Below are 27,487 nucleotides of genomic sequence, written 5' to 3' on the forward strand. Positions count from 1 at the left end.
ACCTAGAAAAGAAACAAAGGAAAAACAAAACCACCTAATCAACCAAAAAAGCTCAAAAAGTTTTGGAAGCATAGTTAAAGCATAGAATAAAGTAAGATGTCTGTGCTCAAAAGTTTAAAAACAAAGCAAACCCATTTAAATTCAGATGACTTAAATACAATTATGCAAATATTTTATGAATTTTGTTTTCCTTTCATTAGAAGGGATATTTTAACAAAACAGAATTATCTATAAATTATTTTTTTCTTTTCATTTTTGAAACGAGTTTCACATTCCTGACATGAAAGCAATTATGCAATTAAGAAAATATGAATACTCAATCAGAGTTATTGTGAAAGGATTCCTTAGTGTTGTATGGACATACTCAAGACAACAGGTTTTCTTTTTTTTTGCTTGAAAATATTTTATTATATCGGGGCACCTGGGTGGCTCAGTTGGTTAAGCATCCGACTTCGGCTCAGGTCACGATCTCGCGCTCCGTGAGTTCGAGCCCTGCATCGGGCTCTGTGCTGACTGCTCAGAGCCTGGAGCCTGTTTCGGATTCTGTGTCTCCCTCTGTCTCTGACCCTCCCCCCGTTCATGCTCTGTTTCTCTCTGTCTCAAAAATAAATAAACGTTAAAAAAAATTTAAAAAAAAGAAAATATTTTATTATTATTTTTATTAATATTAGTTTCAGAAGTATAATTTAGTGATTCATCATTGATTACATACAATGCCCAGTGCTCATCACAAGTGCCCTCCTTAATGTTCATCATCAATTTAACATATGTCCCCTACCCACATGCCCTCCACCAACCTTCAGTTTGCTCTCTGTAGTTAAGAGTCTATTTTATGGTTTGCCTCTCTCTTTCACCCCCACTGTGTTCATCTGTTACATTTCTTAAATTCTACATATGAGTGAAATCATATGGTATTTGTCTTTCTCTGACATTTCATTGACCGTAATACTCTCTAGCTCTATCCACGTCATAGCAAATGGCAAGATTTCATTCTTTTCTATGGCTGAATAATATTCCATTGTGTGTGTGTGTGTGTGTGTGTGTGTGTGTGTGTGTGTGTGTATATATATATATATATATATATATATATATATATATATATATACACCACATCTTCTTTATCCATTCATCAGTCGATGGACATTTGGGATCTTAACATAATTTGGCTATTGTTGATAATGCTGCTATAAACGTCAGGTGCATATATCCCTTGAAATCAATATTTTTGTATCCTTTGGGTAAGTACCTAGTAGTGAAATTGTTGGGTCATAGAGTAGTTCTATTTTTAACTTTTTGAGGAACCTCCATATTGTTTTTTCAGAGTGACTGCACCAGCTTGCATTCTCCCCAACAGTGCAAGAGAGTTCTCCTTTGTTTGCATCCTCTCCCAACATCTGTTGTTTCCTGTATTGTTAATTTTAGCAGTTCTGACAGGTGTGAGGTAATATCTCATTGTGGTTTTGATTTGTATTTCCTTGAAGGTAAATGTCGTTGAGCATCTTTTCACGAAGATAGCATTTTTTTTTCACTCTAGTTCACGTATATTTGTTTTTGTGTGTAAAGATAATCTTTCACTGACATCTAGGGAGCTAGGCTATTAGATATGAGAGCCAGTAGAAGAAAAAGAATGGAGTATAGGCAGAGGGCAATTAAGGGCAAGTAAATAGATTGCTGAATTAATCCATATAAATTTAGAGACCATATGGTCTAAAGAATTATCAATGCCCTTTTGTTTCCTTTTCAGCAAGTCAATAACCCAGATTGCAAGAACCAGAGAAAGCAATTGTACAGTGAATTAAGGGATAAAGAATATTGAAATAGGAGTGGTGGAAAGAGAATAGGGTGAAATATTTGGGGGTACTGTCAAGAAAGTGGTTAAAGTAAGGTACCATGAAGGTGGAGTCCTGTAGCTCAAGCTATATTGGCTCAAGTAGATTGAAAAGAAATCATAGGAGGAATACAAAAGAGATGGATGAAATCAAGTGAGAAACCTAGATATTAAAATGTAGATGTATCAGCAATGATTTAGATATCTTGCCCAAGAGGGGAACTTATATACACTGCAGAGGATAAAACAGTAATAACAGTGGTGAGAAAGGTTAATAACCTATCCAGTAGCCCAGATGTCGTGGATTGCAAAAGCTGCATAATATCAAAATCTGTATGGTAAGTTTATTTTTGAAGAAATTGAAATCTAAAATCTGTCAAGGAGCCAATTGCATGTGCTTTTGGCACCAAAACATAGTATATGTTTTGATTTTCATTGAACACTCAAGGGATGCCTTTTTTATGTTCTTGAAGAACAGAGGCAAGACACTACTATGTGTTCTATCATTAAAGAACTAGACTCTTCCCTAGGTCAATTTGTAGAGTCAAGGGCCACTGTTAACGCTTACTTCAGAGTGCTTACAATGTTATTTCCATAGCTAGTAAAATGTAAACCAAGTGTCTCTTACTACTTAAAATTACCATAAACACACAGAATATGAAACTGAGAAATCCTTTATGCCAACATCTCATACAATAACTAAATTCCCAAAAGAGACACATAAAATAAAGAAATACATAAAATATTATTTCCCTAGTAATCTTCCTTTGCATAATTAGGCACCTGGAAGAGCAGGAAATAACTGTCATTTGGTGAAGGGTGATTATAAACTGAAGTCTATCTCAAATCAGTAATACTATGTTAAGAACACACACAATTTAAATCTATAAAGATAATTGAAGATCATATATACAAATATTCTCATTTTTGCAAATCAGGAAATGAGGCCCAAAGATTAGGTGTTATCAAAGTACAAATTACTTACTAGCTGAATATTTGACTTGTATCCTATGATTCTTGTCTCCAACTTCCAAGACTACAATGTATTATTTGTCTGCTTTACATGTTTTATTATATCAATATATCTTAAAGTGTGTATGTATCTTTTACAGCACTTGAAATTCCCCAAATTAATACATTTGCCATTTTGAAATATGCAGAGCATCTATTAAAAGATACTCATCTGTGTTATTATAGCTCATACTGATATTTCATTAGTCCTTATTGTAAAAGTGACTAAAACCAGAAACAACTAATTTAATGTAAACCATTTTCCATTAACTAAAATCAGATGAATACTAGATCATATAGATTAGCAAATGCAACCCCAAGGTTTGTGAAACATAAGTGTCTCCAATTATCCAAAGTGGTTTGCAAATTAAGCAAAACTTAATACAAAGTCATTTAAATTCTTTTTCATTCATTCAGTATTCAAGAAGTCCTAGAAAATTCATCTGTAATTGTATTTTTTAACAGGCCTTATATTTTAGATAAGTTTTAGGTTTACAGAAAAACTGCACATGTAGTTTCAAGAGTTCCCAGCTCTGCCTTTCCCCAACACATAGCTTCTCCTATCACTAACTTCTTATATTAGTGTATTTACAATTGATGAACCAATATTGATACATAATTATTAATTAAATTCCATAGTTTACATTCATTTAGTCTTTGTGTTTCGACAAATACATAACTTCATGTTTCATAATTATCAAATCATACAGTATCATTGCATTGCCCTAAAAATGCCCCTGTGCTCTACCTACTTACCCTTACTTCCTCCCCCTGAACCACTGTCAACCATTGATTGTTTACTGTGCCTTTTCCAGAATGTCATACGTGAAATCATACAATATGAGCCTTTTCAGGTTGGCTTCTTCTACCTAGCAATATGCACTTAGGAATCTTCCATGTTTTTTTAGGGATTGATATCTCACTTGCTTTTTTATCATAGAATAATATTCCAGTGTATGGATGTATCACTTTTTTTTTTCGTTCTTTCCAATTTAGGGCAATTATTAATAAAATGGTCTAAATGTTCCTTCCTGTGAAGGGTTGTGTGTGTGTGTGTGTGTGTGTGTGTGTGTGTACATGAATTTTCATCTTATTTGAGTAGATATCTAGGATTGCTGAATTGTGTGATGAGATTATATTTAGCTTTGTAAGAAACTGCCAAACTGCTTTCCAAAGTGGCTGTGCCATTTTGCATTCCCACCAACAATAAATGAGTATTCCTCTTGCAGTAATTGTGTGTTGTCACTATTTTGACTTTTAGCCATTCTATTAGGTATATAGTAGTATCTCATTTCAATTTGCAACTCACTAGGGATATGTATGATAAGCAGTTTTTCATATGCTTATTTGACATCTGTATATAATCTCTAGTGAGGTGTCTGTTAAGTGTTTTGCCCATTTTTTAACTGCTGTTTTTGTTCTTATTGTTGAATTTTTAGAGTTCTTTGTATATTTTGATTCCAAGTCCTTTATCAGATATGTGTTTTATAAATAATTTCTTCCCAACCTATGGCTTGACTTTTCATTCTCTTAAGAATATCTTACAGAGCAGAATTTTTTAATCATAATGAAGTCCAATTTATCAATTCTTTCTTCCATAGAGCATGCCTTTGGTGTTGTATCTAAAAAGTCATTGGCAAAACCAAGGTCATCTAGTTTTTCCCATTATCTTCTAGCAGCTTTTTCATTAAAATGTTTTTGGTTGAGCCATTCAAATATATACATTTTCTCCTGGTACTCTGACTGATGTAGCGTAGGACAATAAAATGTGTTTTCCAAATGATAGCCCTCTTAGCAATTGAAGATTCAAATCCAAAGACTACAAAGTGTGGAAAAACTGTTGAGTTAGAAAATAATTCTCTGAAGAACAAAATATCTGGAATCAATTTAAGTGAGTGGATCAAGCTTGTCTCTTTGGGAAGTTAAAGATTAGAGGGATCCCCTAAGATTCAAGAGTCAGGTAAAATTGGTAGCTTTTATATTGCGATGCATACATAAGGGTCAGCATATTTTAATAAAGGTTTGGTTATGCACATACCTGAAAACTTAAGATATCTAAAGGAACTTTAGTAACTTCAGCAGCATAGATAGATTTAGTATAGATTTAGTAACTTCAGCAAGCAGCTACCATCTTTAGGAATGGGGAAACAAGGGTGAGAGTGTGTGGTTGCCAGAGTTTCTTGGAAGCTGGGCATAGGTGGGGCCTTTGTGGTTGTGATACCAAGAATCTGAGGAGGGTGACTGATGATGGTGTCACAGAAACTCAGTGGAGAAAGACTGACACCCGCAGAGCTCAAACTCAGATTTTAGAGGAGAGAGGCTGCCCAGCTGGTTCCAGTATCTCTTAGGGCACAAAGAGACTGGAGAAAACCTGAAATAGGAGCCACCTATGCAGCTGGTGTGTGAAACACCATTGGATGGTGCTATTAAGGATAACAAGTAAACAGGAAGGAGTCTTTTCTCTCACATTACAGTCTACCTCGACGTTCCCACTTAGAAAAACTTAAGGAATTGGTTGTAAAGGAATAATGTAGTTTACAGACTCACAGACTCAACTTTATAGAGCAGAGTAAAAAAATTGCATTTTGAGCTGAGAAAAAAGAACTGTTACAGTTTCCTACTGGCTAGTCATGGTGAGAAAGAGAGATTGAGAGGACCTCTGATCTCCTTTAGGTCATATCAGTATTGAAAGTTTGAGTTTCTATTTCATTTTTAAAGCAAACAATATATGCTAAATGCTTTCTAGTTTAATTCATTTGAAATAGGAATAGAAGTTTTACTTAGCAAAATTCCTGTTACAGTTTTCTTCTCATGTTCACTGAGAACTGAGTTTGTGTTATCCAGTCAGATGCTAAGATACTAATCTGATTCTTTCTACTTTCCTATTTTCACTCTTCCATCATTATGGTTTAGGTAGGTCCTTATCAGTTTTCATCTGGATTGAAGGTGTTTCGTATTAGTTTTCATTAATTACTGTGTTTATATTGCTAATGACCTATTACTCATATTTCTAAAACGTGAAAGTAAATAAGAGATAAAGATAAATCAACACCAATAACCAAGTTTCTAGTGATTCCTATTAAATTACAAACTATGACACGGAATTAAATGCTCTATAAATCCACTTGAATTAACCTTTCAGTCCTATCTATATTTCTGTCTATACTCATTTCCCTCCTATGGCATGTTCTAGGTATGGCACACTATGACATTCTTCCCCAAACATGTGGCATAGTTTTACCTATTCACAGCTTAACTTATTCTTTCATGGTCTTTGAGTAATAAATGGCTAATTTCTAGGAGGTCACCAAGAGGACAATTTTTCACTTACATGTATATGTTATACTGTAGAAATACAGAGAAGAATTAAAGCCTACTCTTAAGGATCTCAAAATAGTCATCAGGGTGTAAGAAGGCATAGAGATTTATAATTAGTACTTAATAGTGACATTAATAATTATAAAATTTATAACAATGTTTAAACACTAATTATAAATCAAATCCTGCACTATTTTTTATACAAATTATTTAACTGGCACAACATTGTTATATGAGACATATAGTAGAGGAAAAATGAATCCTAGAAATCTCAGGTAAGTTTTCTAAGATGGGTAAGCAACACCCAGAGAGCCTTAGTTTCCTTTGACCCTAAATGCTTTGGCCTTAAGCATGAACATACTGCTTTTCTCTGTCTTAAAAGTAGAGGCTTTGCTCTTTAGTTTTTTGTTTGCTTGTTTGTTGTTTGTTTATTTTGTTTATTTTTTTTGAATAGACATTTTTAATACCTATCTAAACGTTTTTCCCCCCAAATTCCTTGAGATTTCTTTTTTAATTTTTTTAATTTTTAAAAATTTAAATCCAAGTTGGTTAACATATAGTGTAATAATATTTTCAGGAATAGAATTTCGTGACTCATCACCTACATAAAACATCCAGTGTTCATCCCAGCAAGTGTCCATCTTAGTGCCCCTTACACAAATAGCCCATCACCCTACCCACAGCCTCTCCAGCAACCCTCAGTTTGTTCTCTGCATTTAAGAGTCAGTTATGGTTTGTCTTCCTGTTTTTATATTATTTTTGCTTCCCTTCCCTTATATTCATCTGTATTGTTTCTTAAATTCCACATATGAGTGAAATCATATATTTGTCTTTCTGTGACTTATTTCACTTATTTCAGAGTGTATTATACACTCTGAATATACAGAGAGTATTATACTCTCTAGTTCCATCCACATTGTCACAAATGGCAAGATTTCATTCTTTTTGATCGCCAATTAATATTCCATTATATACATATATATATATATATATATATATATATATATATATATATATATATTCCATTATGTATACACACACACACACACACACACACACACACACACACATATATATACACACACACACATACACACACACACACACACATATATATACACACACACATATACATACCACATCTTCATCCATTCATCAGTCGGACATTTGGGCTCTTCCCATACTTTGACTGTTGTCGATAGCACTGCTATAAACATTGGGGCACAAATGCTCCTTCAAAACAGCACTCCCGTATCCTTTGGGTAAATACCTAGTAGTGCAATTGCTGGGTCATAAGGTACTTTTCTTTTTATTTATTTATTTATTTTTTGAGAAACCTCCATACTGTTTTCCCGAGTGGCTGCACCACTTTGCTTTCCCACCAGCAGTGCAAAAGGGTTCCTCTTTCTCTGTATCCTTGCCAGTTGTTGACTGAGTTGTTAATTGACCGGCCATTCTGACAGGTGTGAGGTGGTATCTCATTGTGGTTTTGATTTGTATTTCCTGACAATGAGTGATATTGAGCATTTTTACATGTGTCTGTTAGCCATCTTGATGTCTTCTTTGGAAAAGTGTCTGTTCATGTCTTTTGCCCATTTCTTCACTGGATTGGTTGTCTTTTGGGTGTTGACTTTGATAAAGGTTTTTTTTTTATTTGTTTGTTTGTTTTAGATTTTAGATACTAACCCTTTATCTGGTATGTTTTTTGAAAATATCTTCTCCCATTTCTTTGATTACCTTTTAGTTTTGTTGATTGTTTCCTTCACTGTGCAGAAGCTTTTTATCTTGATGAGGTCCCAATTGTTCATTTGCTTTTGTTTCCTTGCCTTTGGAGACATGTCAAGTAAGAATTTGCTGTGGCTGAGGTCAAAGACGTTGTTGCCTGTTTCCTCCTCTAGGATTTAGATGACATGATACTCTATGTGGAAAACCCAAAGATTCCATCCAAAAATTTCTGGAACTGATCCATGAATTCAGCAACGTTGCAGGATATAAAATCAATGTATAGAAATCAGTTTCATTTCTATACATCTATAATGAAGCAGCAGAAAAGAAATCAAGGGATCAATCCCCTTTACAATTGCATCAAAAACCGTAAGATACCTAGGAATAAAACTAACCAAAGAGGTGAAAAATCTATACACTGAAAACTTTATAAAACTTGTGAAAAAAATTGAAGATGATACAAAAAAAAATGGAAAATCATTACATGCCCATGGATTGGAAGAACAAACATTGTTAAAATATCAATACTACACAAAAAATCTACATATTCAATGCAACCCCTATCAAAATAACACTAGCATTCTTCACAGAACTAGAACAAATAATTCTAAAACTTGTATGGAAACAGAAAAGACCCTGAATAGCCAAAACATTCCTGAAAAGTAAAACCAAAACTGGAGGCATCACAATTCCAGACTTCAAGCTGTATTACAAAGCTGTAAACATCAAGACAGTATGGTACTGGCACAAAAACAGACACATAGATCGATAGAACAGATAGTTAACCCAGAAATGGACCCATAAGTGTATGGCCAATTAATCTTTGACAAAGCAGGAAAGAGTATCCCATGGAATAAAGACAGTCTCTTCAGCAAATGATGTTGGGAAAACTGGACAGTGACATGCAGAAGAATGAACCTGGACCACTTTACATCATACACAAAAATAAACTCAAGATGAATGAAAGACATAAAATTTAGATAAGATACTCTTTGTATTGATAGCTACCAGGAAGATTATCAATAGGAAACTGATAAAGAATGACATAGGAAAAAGTAAATAACAGTAATCAAGAATATGTAGACACTAGAGAATAACACCAGGGCTGGAGAGGTAAACACACACACACACACACACACACACACACACACACAAAACAAAAACAAAAACAAAAACAAAAAACAAACAAACAAAAAAAAACACAAGGGGAAGGACAGAATTAAGAGGGAGGAGAAGGTCTGAGTATTTCCACAAAGTGCAGAAAAGACTTGAAAGGCCAAGAAAAGAGCCAACAATAAATCCTTAGTCACTAACAAAGGGCAGTTATGGAAGACAAGGGAGCTTTTGCAGAATATGGATGGAAAAGCAATATTTTTCAGAGGCTCCATTTTGGTCTTCACAAATCATTATTTTTCTTTGCATACTACATATTTTATTTAAAAAAAAGTTGCCTATGGGGCGCCTGGGTGGCGCAGTCGGTTGAGCGTCCGACTTCAGCCAGGTCACGAACTCGCGGTCCGTGAGTTCGAGCCCCGCGTCAGGCTCTGGGCTGATGGCTCAGAGCCTGGAGCCTGTTTCCGATTCTGTGTCTCCCTCTCTCTCTGCCCCTCCCCCGTTCATGCTCTGTCTCTTTCTGTCCCAAAAATAAATAAACGTTGAAAAAAAAAAAAGTTGCCTAACCTCTCATAGGTGAGAAAAAGAAAATAATGGTCTGACTGGGTAGTGAGTGATTGAGATGAACCACATAATTCTACAACAGTGGAATTCCTCACATAGTTCAAGTTGCATTATTAGAAAATTTGAACTAGAAAATATAAAACAGCCATTAAGAATGTTAATTCTTTGCCTTTTTAAGCAATGACTTGAGATTTTAACTTTAAAACTTCCATCAAATGAGATATTTTCAGGATTAATATCCATTATTGGTTCAAGGACACCCACTCATAAGAAAGGTTTATTCCCCACACACTAAAACATCTTGAAGATACCATATGAGAAAAGGAAAAAAATGAGAATTTGAAATTAAATGGAATTTTAGTTTTAAGATGTTATCATATCCATGTTACCAGTGAATTTTTATGCTACTTTCCTCGGGCTTGATTGATTTTGAGACCCTTTGGAATTGTGTGGTGGAGTGACATACTAAGTCAGTTTTTAGGTATTTCCAGAAATCTGAATGTAATCTTAACACTAGATTTATATTAAAGTATACTGTGTAAATTTATTTATTAACTAACTTTATTTAGCACCAATTATATAGTAGCTACTATAGAAATAAATAAACATACTGTTTTACAATGTTTCATAATCTATTAAAGAAGATAAGGAAAGAAGCAATTACACAATTGGGTAATTTTAAATTTGATTTAGGCTCCATTCAAGTGTTGTGGTTGAGTAAATGTTCTATGAAATTTCTTCCAATTCTAAAGAAACACCATCCAAAGAGTATTTCCTGAATCACAGTGTTTTCTCTACACCTGGAATCCTCTAAATCACATACCAGATTTTATTCAGACTACACACTATGTAAATACCTACTTGATAAGAACCAACAAGCATGATTTTGATAGATTTTGTTCTTATCACTAGTTTGAATAATCAGAGGATCCTGGATGGCAAAAGTCAGGTTTTAGAACAGACCCAGAGTCAAAATTTCTTCATTTTATAATGAAAGTAAAATTTGTTATAAATAATTTTTCACGATACCATGAATACACAGATTTCCTCCTATGAAGATATTCTCAACCTTAAACAAAGTGTAATAAATAGGCTATATCATAGAATCCAAAAGCTAAGAAAACTTATTTCAGTAGAGATAGCTCCCATTATTTGACAAGCATTTAAAAGATGCAGTAGACATTATATGTTTGTTACATGTTTTATTGGAAATATTCCATAGTCTTACCTTGTATTATTGAATTTTTGTTAGGTAAAAGAAACAATGTTTTTAGTAACAGTGGTTTATGGGGGGGGGGGGTAGTGCAAAAACTATAAACTAAAGAGCTTTTTATGTCTTATGTAAAAAGTAAATATTGGAGCACTTAATAGTAAATCATTTTATAGAAAAACAAAGTATTCAAGTAAAATTCTACTTGACAAATTGTTGCACTTTAGTTTCATTCATAGGTTGTGAAACACAAAAAAATGTCTAGTAGGTAATAAAATGGAGTTGAGAAAACTATTAAAAACAAAAGCATTGTATTTGCCTATTTTAGGCAATGATGTAGTAGAATGATGTTGCTTCACTGAGATTTGTGAAAAATACCTTTCTTTCAGATTGGTATATTTAGAATTAATCCCATGACACCTTAATCATATAACATATTAATCTAACAGGGATACATTTTTTAATCAGTAAAAATGATTCATCATGGTATAATGTTAGGTCTCCATGCTCAGATATATGGTATATGTTCCATATGGGGTATAATATGTATAATAATATAAAATAAAAGCTTGGGGACCAAAATGTTCAATTTAGGGACAGAACTGATAGTATTGGCACCCAGTGTCACATTCCACAAATTTCCTTTCTTTATTCCTCAGCACCCTTGCCCTCTTTCTCCCTTACGTCCTCCTTTCTTCCTTGCCTTCTTGCCTTCCCTCCTACTCTCCTTCCTTCCCTCCATGCTTCCTTTGTTTTCTTCATTACTTTCTTCCTTTGTCTTGTGTCTTTTCTTCAAAACATACTTATTGAATGCCTCCTGTATTCCAAGTATGCCCTTTGTGCCTTTTTATGTTTTTGTGAATTGGTGAAAGTGAGAGAAGAAACAGCAACATTAAGTTGCTGTATAGGAGTTAATAACTAGTCAAAAAGATACTGCTATGTCACTATTAGGACAACCATGATTTTATACCAAAAAGAACAATCCTACTACCTTCGGTTTCCTTTGGCAATATTCTTGTTGCCTAAAAGGATTTGGCTACTAGTTTGATATCTACATTAATTTAATATCAATAAAACATGGAACATATAACCAGAACTGTCGAACACAGAATTATGCCAAATATAACATCTTAATATTAGTACTGCATTGAAACTAAGAGTCCATAAAATATTCATATTTTCTTATTTGAATCATATTTCATAGTCTATCCATATAGCTTTAGGTTATAAATTACAATAAAGGAAGTGAAACTATCCAAAATATATAATTCATGCCAAGATGTTTGAAGGAGGGTACATACAATTTTCTCATATTTGAAAAAAGGTATGTTTACCTACATGGTCCATAAACATCTAGTTAGACATAATAGATCACTATATCTAAATGATGGATAAATGCTAAGTGTTCCTGCTCTGTGAATTTTCACTGTAATATAAACCATAATAATTTTCTTACATATGTTTTCAAATGTGCTGTTCCATTTGACTTATAATCATTTTAATTACTTCATTTCTTTTTTCTATATGAAGTAAATTAATAAACATAAAGACATAATTATTCAATGGTTCACTAGCTCATCTGGGTATATCTTGCAGTGTCCAAATATAATAATCATAATTATCCTGTCTTAGATGCAATTATGGGAAATAGGGGCTTTAATGATTGAACTCCTGTTGTGTCCTTGTTCTATTCTCTAACCTTTAGTTCACTCTAAAACACTTATTGAACAAGTACTATGCCAGATACTGTTTCAGGTACACTAGATACAGGCATTAAAACAGCTCATAAAGCCCCTCCCCTTAAGAAACATACATCCTAGTTGGTAAGAGGTGAGAATCAGTTCAAGGGAGACAACAACAACAACAGGAAAAAAAAAAGAATAAAGGAATAGGGAGTCCCAGGATATGTTTTGGAATTTGGTCCGAAGTCACTTGTGTCTATATGCTAGGTTCTGAGTGACCTGAAATTTAGGGAATGGTTGTCAGACTAATGCCCTCAGAGAAAGATTTGCATGGAAATGTGTATTGGATGTCACCTCAAAACTTCCTATTCTTTACCTCTTTAAGCAAAGTATTCACTTCTGTTTTCTTTATGGAAATTTACTTCCTTATCTGTAAATGCTGTCACCACGGACTATTTTTCTTTATAATGAATAATAGAATTTCCTGTATTTGTTCACTGTCATAAGGCGTTGTAGTGTAGACCTGTTTTTCTAGACCAATCTTAGTCCATCTAGCTTGAAAGGGATATGTGGTTAACTGCATTAATAATAACATTAGTATACTGGTTAAGTTTATTAGACTCACCATGCCAAGCACACTTCTTTGTGCTGTGCATGCATTAGCATATTTAGTCCTAACAACAATTTGGTGGAGTTGGTAATTCCATTCTCTCCAATACAAAGCTGAAGATATAATATGAATAACTTGCACAAAATTTATATCCTCTGCAATCTCACTTCAGAGCTTGCATGCATTTAGAAGTTCCTGGATTTTTTTTTCTACATAGTTAAGCAAACAGTACTTCTCCCATCTATTTTTGTTTATTTCACCAAGTCAAATAATATTTCTTCTTTAATCTTAATTATTGTATCTCTTGTGAAAAACACCTTTTCACTTACAGACTATATCAGGGGCCTTTATTATTTATTCCCATAGCACTGTGGGTTTGTCCCATCACATTTTATTTTAGTTACTTAATTGTTTTTGAAACTCGAAGCTCAACATAATCAGGCCCATTTTCATTTGTATTCTCTCAAGAATAGTGAGTAGTCTTGGAACACAGTGAGTGTGGCCTAAATATTTTTGGAATCAATGAATTTAAAAAACATAATTGACTGACATAATAATGTCTAACCGGTTTCTGTACGTTGATTTTGTATCCTGCAACTTTCCTGAATTCATATATCAGTACTAGCAACTTTTTGGTGGAGTCTTTTGGGTTTTCCTTATAGAATACCATGTAGTCTGAGGAGAGTTAAAGCTTGACTTCTTCTTTGCCAGTTTGGATGCCTTTTATTTCATTTTGTTGTCTGATTGCTGAGGCTAGGACTTCCAAAACTACATTAAACAATAGTGGTGAGAGTGGACATCCCTGTTGTGTTCCTGATCTCAGGGGGGAAAGCTGTCAGTTTTTCCCCATTGAGGATGACATTACCTGTGGGCCTTTCATATATGGCTTTTATGATGTTCTTTCTATCCCAACTTTCTTGAGGGCTTTTATAAAGGAAGGGTGCTGTATTTTGTCAAATGCTTTTTCTGTATCTATTGACAGGATCATATGGTTTTTATCCTTTCTTGATTGATTTGCCAGCACTGAACCAGCCCTGCAGTCCATTAACAAATCCCACTTGATCACGGTGAATAATTCTTTAACTCTAGAGGAGAAAACAGGCAACAAGATCTTTGACCTCAGCCACAGCAACTTGTTTCTTGACATGTCTCTGAAGGCAAGGGAAATAAAAACAAAAATGAACTATTGGGGCCTCATCAAGATAAAAAGCTTGCACTCCAAAGGAAACAACAAAGTTAAAACACAACTGACAGAATGGGAGAAGGCATTTGCAAATGATATATTGGATAAAGGGTTAGTATCCAAAATGTATAAAGAACTTACCAAACTCAACCACAGAAAACAAATAACCCAGTATATAAATGGGCAGAAGACATGAATAGACACTTTTCCAAAGAAGACATCCAGATGGCCAACAAACACATGAAAAACACATCAGAGAAATACCAGTCAAAACCACATTGAGATACCACCTCACACGGGTCAGAATGGCTAAAATTAATAGCTTAGGATACAGCAAATGTTGGCAAGGATATGGAGAAATGGGAACCCTCTTGCACTGTTGGTGGGATTGAAAACTAATGCAGCCACTCTGGAAAACAGTGGTTCCTCAAAAAATTAAAAGTAGAATTACCCTATAACCCAGCAATAGCACTACTAGGAATTTATCCAAAGGAGAGAAGAGTGCTGATTCACAGGGCCTCTTTTACCCTGATATTTATAGCAGCACTTTCACCAATAGGCAAATCATGGAAAGAGCCCAAATGTCCATCGACTGATGAAGAGATTGAGAAGATGTGGTTTATATATACAATGGAATACTACTTGGCAATGAGAAAGAATGAAATCCTGCCATGTGTAACAATGTGGATGGAACTGGAAGGTCTTATGCTAAGTGAAATAAGTCAGAGAAAGACAGATATCCAAAGTTTTCACTCATACGTGGAACTTGAGAAACTTAACATACAATCATGGGGTTAGGGAAGGGGAAAAAATAGTTTCAAACAGAGGGGGAGGCAAACTCATAAGAGATTCTTAAATACAGAGAACTGAAGGTTGATGGGGGTGGGGGGTAGAGGGAGAGGGGAAAATGGGTAATAGGCATTGAGGAGGGCACTGTTGAGATGAGCACCAGGTGTTGTATGTAAGCAATGAATCACGAGCATCTACCCCTGAAACCAAGAGCACACTGTATACAATGTATGTTAGCTAACTTGACAATAAATTATATTAAAAAAAAAAAGTTTGAAGACAGAAAGACAAAATGTGTGTGATTGTATGTGTGTGTGTGTGTGTGTGTGTGTGTGTGTGTGTGTGTGTGTGTGTATGTGTATGACCATAGAGCTGAGCTTTGGAAACACCATCAGATTATAGAAAATTGAATCTCAGGAAATTCAACTTCAGAAATCATTGAAAAATCTCTATTAATTTTTCACTTTTCTTTATTAATATTAGTTTGCCACCAATTTTAAGCTTCTTCAAATTAGCATTTTTAGGAAAAACTAAATCTTCTTTTCTACTTTTTACATTATTATAGTCCAACTAATATATTTTATATAATTTATAGACAATATTTGAAATATGCTAGTTCCTATATCTAAACTTGAAATATGCACTAAGAATATATAATCATTGAAAATGCATTAAATAAAATTAAAACTAGGATTCAGTTATTTTTAATATTTATAGCTTAAAACAGGAAATATGACCCTTATGACATATAACCTCAATAACTTTAAATTTTAAGCACAGATTACTTAATTTGGGATTTTGACAAATCTATATGAAATGATATTAACTGTTTTTTCTTCATTGCTATTCTATTTTCAAAGGAGTCTTAGATTGAGGTTTCCCAATATGTGAGTAGAATTCTCCAGAAGCATTCATACCTATAGTTAGTTTTAATCTCATAGTTAATTTATTTCAATCCCTCAAAGTTATTCACTTTTATGTATACATTTTATCTATGAACATCCTCTAGTATATTTCACACTGGCCTGTATTTTCTCTTTTTAAAATCTAAAAATTTTCTCATTTTAAAAATAAGAGAACAGACTACACATTTTTACTTTTCAGATACAGTTAAAAGTTACACTTAAGGTAAAAAATGTGGGAAGTATTTGCTAGTTGATTTCTGAGCAGCTTTAGCTTCCTTTTGCTTAAGTTACCCTGAGTTGGTGTGATGAGTTCTCTGCAAGTTTCATGTGCTTTAGGAGGACTAACACCATGCTCTAAGCATAAGCCTTCAATGATCTGAGCCAATTTAGGTAATCCCATCAATCTTGACACAGGGTTGGTTCAAAGATGCAATTATACCAAAGGCTTATCAGTGTTCTGCATTTCTCCAGAGTCAATAAAGGCAAGGTCAATCAGAATTAAACCAAGGGTATTTGTTCCTTGTAGAGCAATTGTACACTCTTTCCATCTGCTGCTCATGAAAAAAATAGTACATAGCCCCTATCCCTACGTTCTACTCTTGACACTGTAGACTGCTGAGCAGAGGGCAGTATGAAAGGGATAATTAGAAACATGACATTGCTGAATCAACCAGTACAGATGTGTCCTTGTTTCTAAACTTTCCAGTTATATGGTATATTAATATATTTTTATAATTTTATGAAGCCAGTTTGAATTGTGTTTTATGATTGTCTTCATCAGAAAACATCCTGATTTACATAAGAAATAATTAGATATAGATTACTTAATAGTTTCTTCTCTTGTAAAGGTAAATGTTGGATTTTCTATGTTCCTTCTCTTATATGAACTCGTGGATTCCCTCATGAAATATGTACTGTCCATTATTCTTTTGCTTCTAAGGCTTTCAGTGTTCAGTGATCCAGAGTCTACCCAAGTGTAACTTCAGAATTACTCACGGCTGCTTTGCCCCCTTGCTCTTGTTAAGACCCAAGTTGCCAAGCACCTTCAGGTATAGGCAGAAAAGGTTGAAGAACATGCTCATTCCAAATCATCAACTTCCTTATCCCCCTAAGTAAGTTAAAATAAGTTAAACATCTTTTACTTCAATCTCATATTTACTAATATCTCAGTATTATTTTATATGAAGAGGATAGGGAGTAGATTTACTCATGTTATTGCAGAAAATTCTTCCATGTTCTATTTAAATTCCAGCTGTAAGGAGTGTTCAGATCATAATTTTATACAGCTCAAAATGATACTCAAGTGCATCTATGTTCTTTGAAAGACCTGTGAAGAAAATCAAGGGCAACTTCAGTAGCAAATGGTATTAACTAGTTGGTAAACTGGCACAACAATATGGTTATACAATTTACTTTAAAGCCTTTGTATAAATGCAAGACTTACAAAGATTGCTTTAATTACGATTTCCTTCTTGGTTTTGTTTTGTTTTCTGAAAACATCTTCACACCTCTTCTGATTCACAATTAAAATAAAATGCATATTTAAATACATTAATTATTTATAATCAATTGTTTAAATTACTGTTTCTTTGGCTAGACCACAATCACTCAAGAGCAGGGTACACTTTTGATTTTTAGGAATCCTGATTGCCTAGAACAGCATAACCAACCACTAATAGTCAATATTTGTGAATAACTAAATCAACATCCTCATTCTTTGCTTCACCATTACTGAAGCCAATATTGAAGTTTAATGTGGAAATCATGGGCAGGGCACTGTGATGGATGAGATAATGAGCTCAAAAGATGGCTATTCCCTAATCTTCAGAGCCAATGAATATGGTAGTTTACAGTGCAAGAAGGGAGTAAGTTTGTAGATGGAATTAAGGTGGCTAATCAGCTGATCTTCAGATGGGAAGATTATTCTGGATTGTCTGGGTGAGCCCAATGAAATCACAAAGGTTCTTAAAAGTAGAGAAAGGAACCATAAAGTGCCAGAGAGATGGCAACAGGAGAAATCTTAGTTCTACTGTGTTGACTTTCTTTTGGATGAAGAGTTCCATGGACAAGGAAAGATTTTTGAAGCTGTGAGACAAGGGCACAGCATCTTTCCTAGAGTCTCCAAAAAGGAATACACTTTGCCAATATTTGATGTTAGTCCAGTATGATACAAGTAATTCTTTTAACCTATAGAACTGTGAGACAATAAATTTAAGTTTTTAAATGTGTGGAAATTTGTTCCAGTGCTAAAACAGGGATAGTGGCAAGTTCCTCCTTTATGTTGACTTTATTATTTTTTTGTATTTATTTATTTTGAGAGAGAGAGAGAGAGAGAGAGAGAGAGAGAGAGAGAGAGAGAGAGAGAGCAGGGAAGGCACAGAGAGGGAGAGAGAGAATCCCAAGCAGTCTCTGCACTGTGAGTGCAGAGCCCAACGCCACACAGGGCTTGAACTCTGAACCATGCTATCATGACCTGAGCTGAAATCAAGAGCTGGGCACTTAACTGACTGAGCCACCCAGGGGCCCTATGTTGACTTTAAAGGAGCTCTTTCTCACAGCCATCCCACTGGCTTTATCTTTTGTGGCCTGAAACATTCGGTGCCCCGAGGTCTCCTTTGTCCCTAACCACAGAGACTTGATGTTCTTTTAACAGGACCCAGTTGGAGAAAAAGAGTCAATTCAAAATGAAGAGAAAGATAGAGATCAGACATGAAAACACTTCAAAACATCTGACAGTTTCACAATGTTAATGACACTGTTTGCTTCTCAATTCAAACAGATCAAATGAAAACCTATGTGAGGATAATGACTACTAAAAAGAAATATAAATTTTAAAAATTCAAATTTATGTGAAGACATTGAGTTATTCATACATTGCATAGCATTAATAAGCATTTAATAAAACAGTGTTTAAAGAAAGGCTTTACAAAGTAATTTTGAAGAAGACCAAAGCAGGAGGCATCACAATCCCAGACTTTAGCCTCTACTACAAAGCTGTAATCATCAGCACAGCATGGTATTGGCACAAAAACAGACACATAGACCAATGGAATAGAATAGAAACCCCAGAACTAGACCCACAAACGTATGGCCAACTCATCTTTGACAAAGCAGGAAAGAACATCCAATGGAAAAAAAGACAGTCTCTTTAACAAATGGTGCTGGGAGAACTGGACAGCAACATGCAGAAGGTTGAAACTAGACCACTTTCTCACACCATTCACAAAAATAAACTCAAAATGGATAAAGGACCTGAATGTGAGACAGGAAACCATCAAAACCCTAGAGGAGAAAGCAGGAAAAGACCTCTCTGACCTCAGCCGTAGCAATCTCTTACTCGACACATCCCCAAAGGCAAGGGAATTAAAAACAAAAATGAATTACTGGGACCTATGAAGATAAAAAGCTTCTGCACAGCAAAGGAAATAATCAACAAAACTAAAAGACAACCAACGGAATGGGAAAAGATATTTGCAAATGACATATCAGACAAAGGGCTAGTATCCAAAATCTATAAAGAGCTCACCAAACTCCACACCCGAAAAACAAATAACCCAGTGAAGAAATGGGCAGAAAACATGAATAGACACTTCTCTAAAGAAGACATCCGGATGGCCAACAGGCACATGAAAAGATGTTCAGCGTCACTCCTTATCAGGGAAATACAAATCAAAACCACACTCAGATATCACCTCACGCCAGTCAGAGTGGCCAAAATGAACAAATCAGGAGACTATAGATGCTGGCGAGGATGTGGAGAAACGGGAACCCTCTTGCACTGTTGGTGGGAATGCAAATTGGTGCAGCCACTCTGGAAAACAGTGTGGAGGTTCCTCAGAAAATTAAAACTAGACCTACCCTATGACCCAGCAATAGCACTGCTAGGAATTTACCTAAGGGATACAGGAGTACTGATGCATAGGGCCACTTGTACCCCAATGTTTATAGCAGCACTCTCAACAATAGCCAAATTATGTAAAGAGCCTCAATGTCCATCAACTGATGAATGGATAAAGAAATTGTGGTTTATATACACAATGGAGTACTACAGGGCAATGAGAAAGAACGAAATATGGCCTTTTGTAGCAACGTGGATGGAACTGGAGAGTGTGATGCTAAGTGAAATAAGCCATACAGAGAAAGACAGATACCATATGTTTTCACTCTTATGTGGATCCTGAGAAACTTAACAGAAACCCATGGGGGAGGGGAAGGAAAAAAAAAAGAGGTTAGAGTGGGAGAGAGCCAAAGCATAAGAGACTGTTAAAAACTGAGAACAAACTGAGGGTTGATGGGGGGTGGGAGGGAGGGGAGGGTGGGTGATGGGTATTGAGGAGGGCACCTTTTGGGATGAGTACTGGCTGTTGTATGGAAACCATTTTGACAATAAATTATATATATTGAAAAAAATTAAAAAAATAAAGGCTTTATCTTCTATACTTTTATTCAGATGAAATGTTTCATATTTGTGCATTTGGGTCATTGCAAAGGCTCTTTTCTATAGAATATTGTTAATTAGTGCAGTGAAGCTGGAAAGATCTTGCTTTCAGTGCTCTGGCTTATTTATGACCTGTTCATGCTAAAAGCTTTAATGGATATATTTAATGATTTAATTCTATATGTAATTTTGGAAGTATTTTGACATTTTAATTTGTTGTCATGGTATCTTTCTGTATTTTCTTTTTTGGAGCAGAAATCATATAGTAACTTAAAAATATAAAATCCTTAAAAACGAAAAATGAAAATAATACTGTATTTTAAGTAGAAGCTCCATTCTAATGATTGACTATTTTTACAGACTATAAGCATGTTCTAGTGTCACTTCTCCGGTGACACAGGTTATATGAATAATTGTGAACACAGCATGGACTCCAAAAGATAAATCAAAACCTAAAAAACAAAACAGACAAAGCAAAACACACAAACACATATATACACACAAGAGAAAGCCCTGTACTTCATTTAGAGGCTCTTGTTTTAGTCATAGAACTAGATAAACTATAATGACCTGAATGAAGCAGTATTAATTTGAACATAACTTCCTTTTCAATAGCCAAAGAGTGCCTTGGTGATTTTCGTACGGTGGGTAAGCTTGTACTACCTGTACTGGCGAACTGACTAGAGTCTAGAGAAGAGGAAATGAGTGGACGTGGAGCCTGGGGTGAGTATCCTCCATCCTTTGGAGAAAGGGGAGAACGAGGAGGGGAGGAGAGACAGCAGTCATACTTAAGTAGCATGTGTGTAGTATAAAGACAATCAGAAGACGTGAACTTTCCCTACTATTAGTAGCTTATTTATTTATTTATTTACTTATTTTGCTTCTTTCAACTTCATTCTATCTTATTATAATTAGGGATATAGGGTCTTTAAAGAATCTATATACCATTTCTTCCTTTGTACATTGCATACTATCAAGTGTATAGTTTTAGGATCGTACTCTCAGAACAAATCTATGTAAAACTCAACAATTCTCATTTATATACTTTTAAAAAAAGAATAAGCCATAGAAATGTCATTTTTCATACTTATATGTTACTAGGGTCCTAATAGGTTCATATTTTATCAGGAATTTGACAGAGATATACTAAAAACATTGGCGTCATTTCAGGGAGCTGAAAAATTTACAGTTGAAGAACAGAAGCAAGTAGCCAACTATCTCTGGAAAATTCTTTCATTTGGCCTGAATAAGAAACATACTTGTCATTATATTTTGTAAGGTTTTTTTTTAAATGTGTGAAGGGGAGTTCATCTCAGATTTGGGATTTATTGTTGGGTCCTTCATGACTCTTTCTGAAAGAGATGAAGAAATAGAATGAATATGAAAGCTCATGTGCCTAGATATACTTTCTGTAGATGTGTGTTTGCACGGAAACAGCTGCAAATGAATGCTAATAAGAAGAAAGCCCAGCAGTCTAAGAGAGCAAAACCAGTAACTCTCACACTGGTTTTGTGTTATTTAGGGAATATAAGGGGATAGCTTTCATCATCAGTGCAACAGTTTTGTAGGTAAACTCAGTTTTTCTAGGTAATTCTTCAAATTTAAAGTGATTTTAAAAGAACTGTGAAGGGGCACCTGGGTGGCTCAGTCGGTTGAGCGTCTGACTTCAGTTCAGGTCATCATCTCGCAGTCTGTGGGTTCGAGCCCCGCGTGGGGCTCTGTGCTGACAATGCAGAGACCGGAGCCTGCTTCCGATTCTGTGTCTCCCTCTCTCTCTGCCCCTCCCCCATTGATTCTCTCTCTCTCTCTCTCTCTCTCTCTCTCTCTCTCTCTCTCTCTCTCTGTCAAAAATAAATAAACATTAAAAAAAATAAAAAAGAACTGTGAATTTATAAGGAGAACCGTGAATCTACAAGGGGAAGTAGAAATTTTTTATTTACAAAGTTAAGCAAGTTTGGGGTTTCGATAAACTCCAATTGGGGATCATACCTCTTTCAGATTGCTTAGATTATGACTACGAAACTATTGGAAATACTGGATATTCACCAAACACATGAAAATAATTATCTTGTTTAGCACCAAAGAAGAAGTACCAGCAAACAATCAGGTAGGGAAAGATAGCTTTTACTAGAGGGAAATGAGAAACATTGCTGGTGCCAACAATTTTTTTTTAAGATAAGTTGTTTACATTTTGATCCAACGGGGAAAAAGATACACTTTAATTAAAACAATCTTTTAGAAGAAAGCTGGGAAGGATAGTATGGTAGTAGCAGCCAGTATGAAGGGACAGGTGTTGAATGTTCCATGGAGTATGATTGTCTTTAAGTAATTTAAAATACCTAGTCTGAAATGGGCTTAAAATTGGGAATACCAGTTTATTTACATAGATTTATCTTTGTTTAGAGAAAAAAGAAAACATTTTGCAACAGGAGACAGAATTCTATTTCTTTCTATTTGGAGGTCAATATCACTTTTCCATGAATTTCTGTCTTTTTGTAATCCATTTAGAAGAAATCCAATTCAAGAAAAGGGCTGATGCAGGAAGCAAACATTTATCTATCAGTAATCCCCTGCATCCCTCCGCAGATTTCCTGCAACCTTATGAATGGGAATGCCAACTCTAGTCAGGAGGTTGATGGTTTCTGAGAGCGATTTCAGGGTCAGCAGGGAAAAAAAAACTTACTTGAAAAAAATTTTTAGAACGACATTTAGAATTATAAATGACATTATAATTTCAGGTAATGACATATTTACCAATTCACACAATACCAGTTTCAAGTTGGAAAGCAGCCTTCAGAACACAATTTAATTGCCCCCCCCCAACCTGCCTCATCTTTGGATAAAGCCAAATCACTCTGCTTTCTAAACACATACCCAGTGAAAGGGAGGAAAAGGGTAGCATCTTCAATGTCTCTTCAGTCTGTTGTATACGTGTGCTAGTTTTATGTATTTCCAAGTTTCTCAGGATTAGCTTTTATTTTGCCCTAAGGCTGTTTTACTATTGTATGATTTTAAGTGCAGTTTGAGTACAAGATCACAAAGAACCCCAAAAGGCTTCTAATATTCCTTCTTTAGACATTCGTTTACAAGTTTATGGGTGGACATGTTTTAGTTTCTTTAAATGGAACATGGAGGGGTGCCTGGGTGGCTCAGTTGGTTGAGTGTCCAACTTTGGCTCAGGTCACAATCTCGCCGTCCATGAGTTCAAGCCCCGAGTCGGGCTCTGTGCTGACAACTTGGAGCCTGGAGCCTGCTTCAGATTCCATGTCTCCCTCTCTCTCTGCCCCTCCCCCACTCATGCTCGCTCTCTCTCTCTCTCTCTCTCTCTCTCTCTCTCTCTCTCTCTCTGTCAAAAGCAAATAAACATTAAAAAAAGATAAATGGACTATCTAGGTAAAATTGTAACTCTGTGTTTAACTTTTTGAGGACCTGCCAGACTGTTTCAAAGGTATCACATTATCTTACGTTCCTACCAGTAGTGCAGGAAGGTTCATTCTGCTCTCCATCCTTGCCAACACTGTTCATGTCACATCATTTTGATTATATAGTGCATGTGAAGTAGTGTCTCATGGTGGTTTTGATTTGCTTTTTCTTGTTGGTTAATGATGTTGAACTTCTTTTCATTTGCTTATTAGTCACTTAAATTTTTTTTTGAGAAATGTCTATTAGATTATTTGCCCATTATTTAATTAGGGTATTTTTATCTTTTTATAACTGAACCGTAAGAGTTGTGGGGAATAAGCATAGAAATTCCCTGGGCTTACACCAATGGGTTAACAAGGCATAAATAATTGCAAAGTCATAGGATATAACACCCAAGTTTGCCTAAACAAGATTCAGTACATAAGTATAGAGAAGGCAGGGCAGATGCCCCAGTATAGAGAAGGAGGAGCAAAGGCCCTAGTATAGAACATAGGTATATGAAATAAACAAGATTAGCTATTCAGCGTGGAAGCACCCCCCCAACTTAGTATAATAGCAGAAAGCTGCTTTCACAGGAAGCAAGGACCAAGTTAGGTAAACAGGTAAATAGGGCTATAGACTGCTGTGCTGCAGGTGAAGCCGCCCAGAGCCAAGATGATTAACAAAAGAAAGTTTCCTTGTTAACCCTGAGGTCCCTGTCCTCTGTCTCATCCCCAGGCTATCTCAAATAAACAGAGGTGCTGCCTCAAGTCTGCTGTAAACAACTTTATGCCCGACTGCCCTGCGCCAGGATTTTGTTTTGTATTAACCCAAACCGCTAGCCCCGAATATCTTCAAGACCCCTTTTTCCTCACGTCCATGAGTTAATGTTCACAGATTCATCGTCTCTTTGTGCATGTCCATCACTATGTTTGTAAGCCTTCTGATCCTAATAAAAACGGGGCAAGGACCCTTATTCAGGGCTCTTGTCTTTTCCCAAACATTAGCCATCTCTCACTTTTTATCCTGTGCCCTGCTCTCTTACTGGGCAAGAGAGAACTTTAGACTTAGAGTCCACAACAAATTGTTACCATCAATTTCTACTTAAAAGATTCAGTTTCCCATGGGGTGCCTGGGTGTCTCAGTTGGTTAAGCAGGAGACCCTTGGCTTCAGTGCAGGTCATGATCTCACGGTTCGTAAGCTCAAGCCCTGCATCAGGCTCTCAGATTGCTTGGGATTCTCTCTCTCCCCCTCTCTCTCTGCCCCTCCCTTGCACTCTCTCTCTCTCTCAAAATAAGTAAATAAACTTGAAAAAGCAAACAAACGAAAACATATATACTCTTTTAAAAAAAGATTCAGTTTCCCAGATGCATTTTTAAATGGAAATTAGAATAAACAGAAAATGCTTTAGTAGTAATAAAAGTTAATATTATTGTTTCTTGATAATTTACTATGTATGAAGTAGGAACTAAGGCTTTTATGTATTCTCATTTGTTAAATTACTACCTTTAATTATCAAACTTACTTTAAGATAGGTTTTATAAAAACTTCTTTAAAGTTGAAAAAAATGAAACTTAAAAAATTTAAGTAACCTGTACAAAATCAAAGTGCTAATGATGAGAGTTTGAATATAAAAACAAATTCATACTATTATGAGTTAGATTATATTCTTTTTTTTTAATCTTTTTTTTCAACGTTTATTTATTTTTGGGACAGAGAGAGACAGAGCATGAATGGGGGAGGGGCAGAGAGAGAGAGGGAGACACAGAATTGGAAACAGGCTCCAGGCTCTGAGCCATCAGCCCAGAGCCTGACGCAGGGCTCGAACTCACGGACCGCGAGATCGTGACCTGGCTGAAGTCGGATGCTCAACCGACTGCGCCACCCAGGCGCCCCTAGATTATATTCTTAAAAGTTCCATATTATTTCTTCTAATATTTAGTATAGATATGTGACTAAAAATTGATTTATAGTGGGAATATGGTTGGAGAGAGGTGTGTGGAAAGGCTGGGAAATAAGGGAACCATGTAAGAACCTCCTTGAGGTGGCACACTTTGTAGACCCCCAGATCTTCTTTATATAGGCCCTTCGTCTGATTATGATTTTCTAATATTTCTTGAAAGTTGCAGGAAATACTTAACGAGTAAGCCAAAGCCTCAATAATCCAAGCAATCATTTTTATTAAACACTAAGTGCCAGTATAACACAGTTTGCAGCAGTTTGCAAAATAAAATCCTCCTCTACCACTTATTTTTAAAATTCTAGGCCAAACCTTATACAAGATTTAAAAATACATTATTAAGAAATAGGTAATGATTTTCAAATGACCTCAAGATTTTGATTATTAAATGTTATATTATAGATCTTAGACTATTTTGCAATACAATATTAATGTACCTGAGAAATTATCCCACAAGGAATAAAAACATGTGTTTTTAACTAAACTTATTACTTTAAAAGCTTGATGAATGACAACTATGAAAAAAAAAGCCCCTTAAAAACCATAGACTAATTGACTGCATATAAAGTCTCTTGGGTCAGAAACAACAGCTGTGCATATACATTAAGGCAAAATATGAAGCAAGAGGAATGGATAACAGCAAATAAGTCTGTCATTTTATGTTGAATGATACAAGAATCCTCAAATGTTTCCCTTTTCCCCTGCTTTCTGGACATAGGCCCACATGTTCTATGTCAATGAGTAATGACTTGCCATTCAAAAAAAAAAAAAAAGTTTTTTTTTTTCCTGTTTCTGTTGCTGTGTCTCATCACAGTGCTTTTGTGTGTCTGCTCACATCCTTGGCTCAGTTCAGCCTCACATGGGGGCAAATCTGGGAAGCAGGTAGGATCCCCTTCCTTACACTGCCCTTGCGGTCCTCAGAGTCTCCGATAAGCTTGTTCTAATTTTAACATCATTTCCACATTTTTTTGTACTCATGTTTTAATTGCTTGCTTTCTGCTTAATATCGGAAGTACTCAAAGACCACATCTATCTTGCTCTCCATTTCAAATTAAACTCTTAGACTAAAGAATTATTTGTTAAATGGACATTTCATATTTGTAAATTCTTTGCCTAGATGTCCCTCATCTCCTTACCTATACACATTAAAATTTTAGTATGATTGGATTGTCAACATTGAAGTCAGAGACATGGGCATTTATAACTTTTCAGAGGAAATATAATACCAAGCATGTCATGTTAAAATAAATCTCAACTCCTAATAATTATAGAGGATATTTTACCTAACTGCATTTCAGGTCTGTGAATGAGAATTAGCGTGTTCAGTTGGTATTGTGTTGTTAGTGTTTAAACTGTGAACTGTGAGGATGAAAAAAAAAACACCAAAAAACAAAAAACGACTGTTTAAAAATTTGTGTGGGTATCACTTTAGCGGACACTTTATTTACCACTTATACAATGCCTCAGAAGCATGTAGTAAAAAGATAAACAATTTAGAAAGAAGTTGGTTAAAACCTATTAAAAAACAACTAATATCCTAAAAATATATATGTACAACTTATATATTTCCTTTCATATTATAAACGTCTCAAACGTTAAACTAAGAAACACAGCTAAGATAAAAACAGGCTTTGGGTAACCAATGCATATTGAGGAGGAAGAAAACCCAACCCTCCCCCAAAAAAAAACCCACAACTGCCTCCTAAATAAATTATAAATTTCTTTTGGCCAGATTAAATTTCCCTGAA

At 35.2% G+C, this 27,487-nt stretch overlaps 1 long non-coding RNA gene across 4 annotated transcripts in view; it reads left to right on the forward strand.

Moving 5' to 3' along the window:
- Positions 1–27,487, forward strand: part of LOC109501696 — a 529,863-nt gene that overhangs the window by 166,814 nt on the left and 335,562 nt on the right. For all 4 annotated transcript variants that reach the window (XR_006600911.1, XR_006600912.1, XR_002744133.2 and 1 more), the window contains exon 3: positions 20,992–21,099. This is a non-coding gene — a long non-coding RNA (uncharacterized LOC109501696). The remainder of the gene's footprint in view (positions 1–20,991; positions 21,100–27,487) is intronic.

Source organism: Felis catus, chromosome B4, assembly GCF_018350175.1.
Source record: "Felis catus isolate Fca126 chromosome B4, F.catus_Fca126_mat1.0, whole genome shotgun sequence".
Lineage (NCBI taxonomy): Eukaryota > Metazoa > Chordata > Mammalia > Carnivora > Felidae > Felis > Felis catus.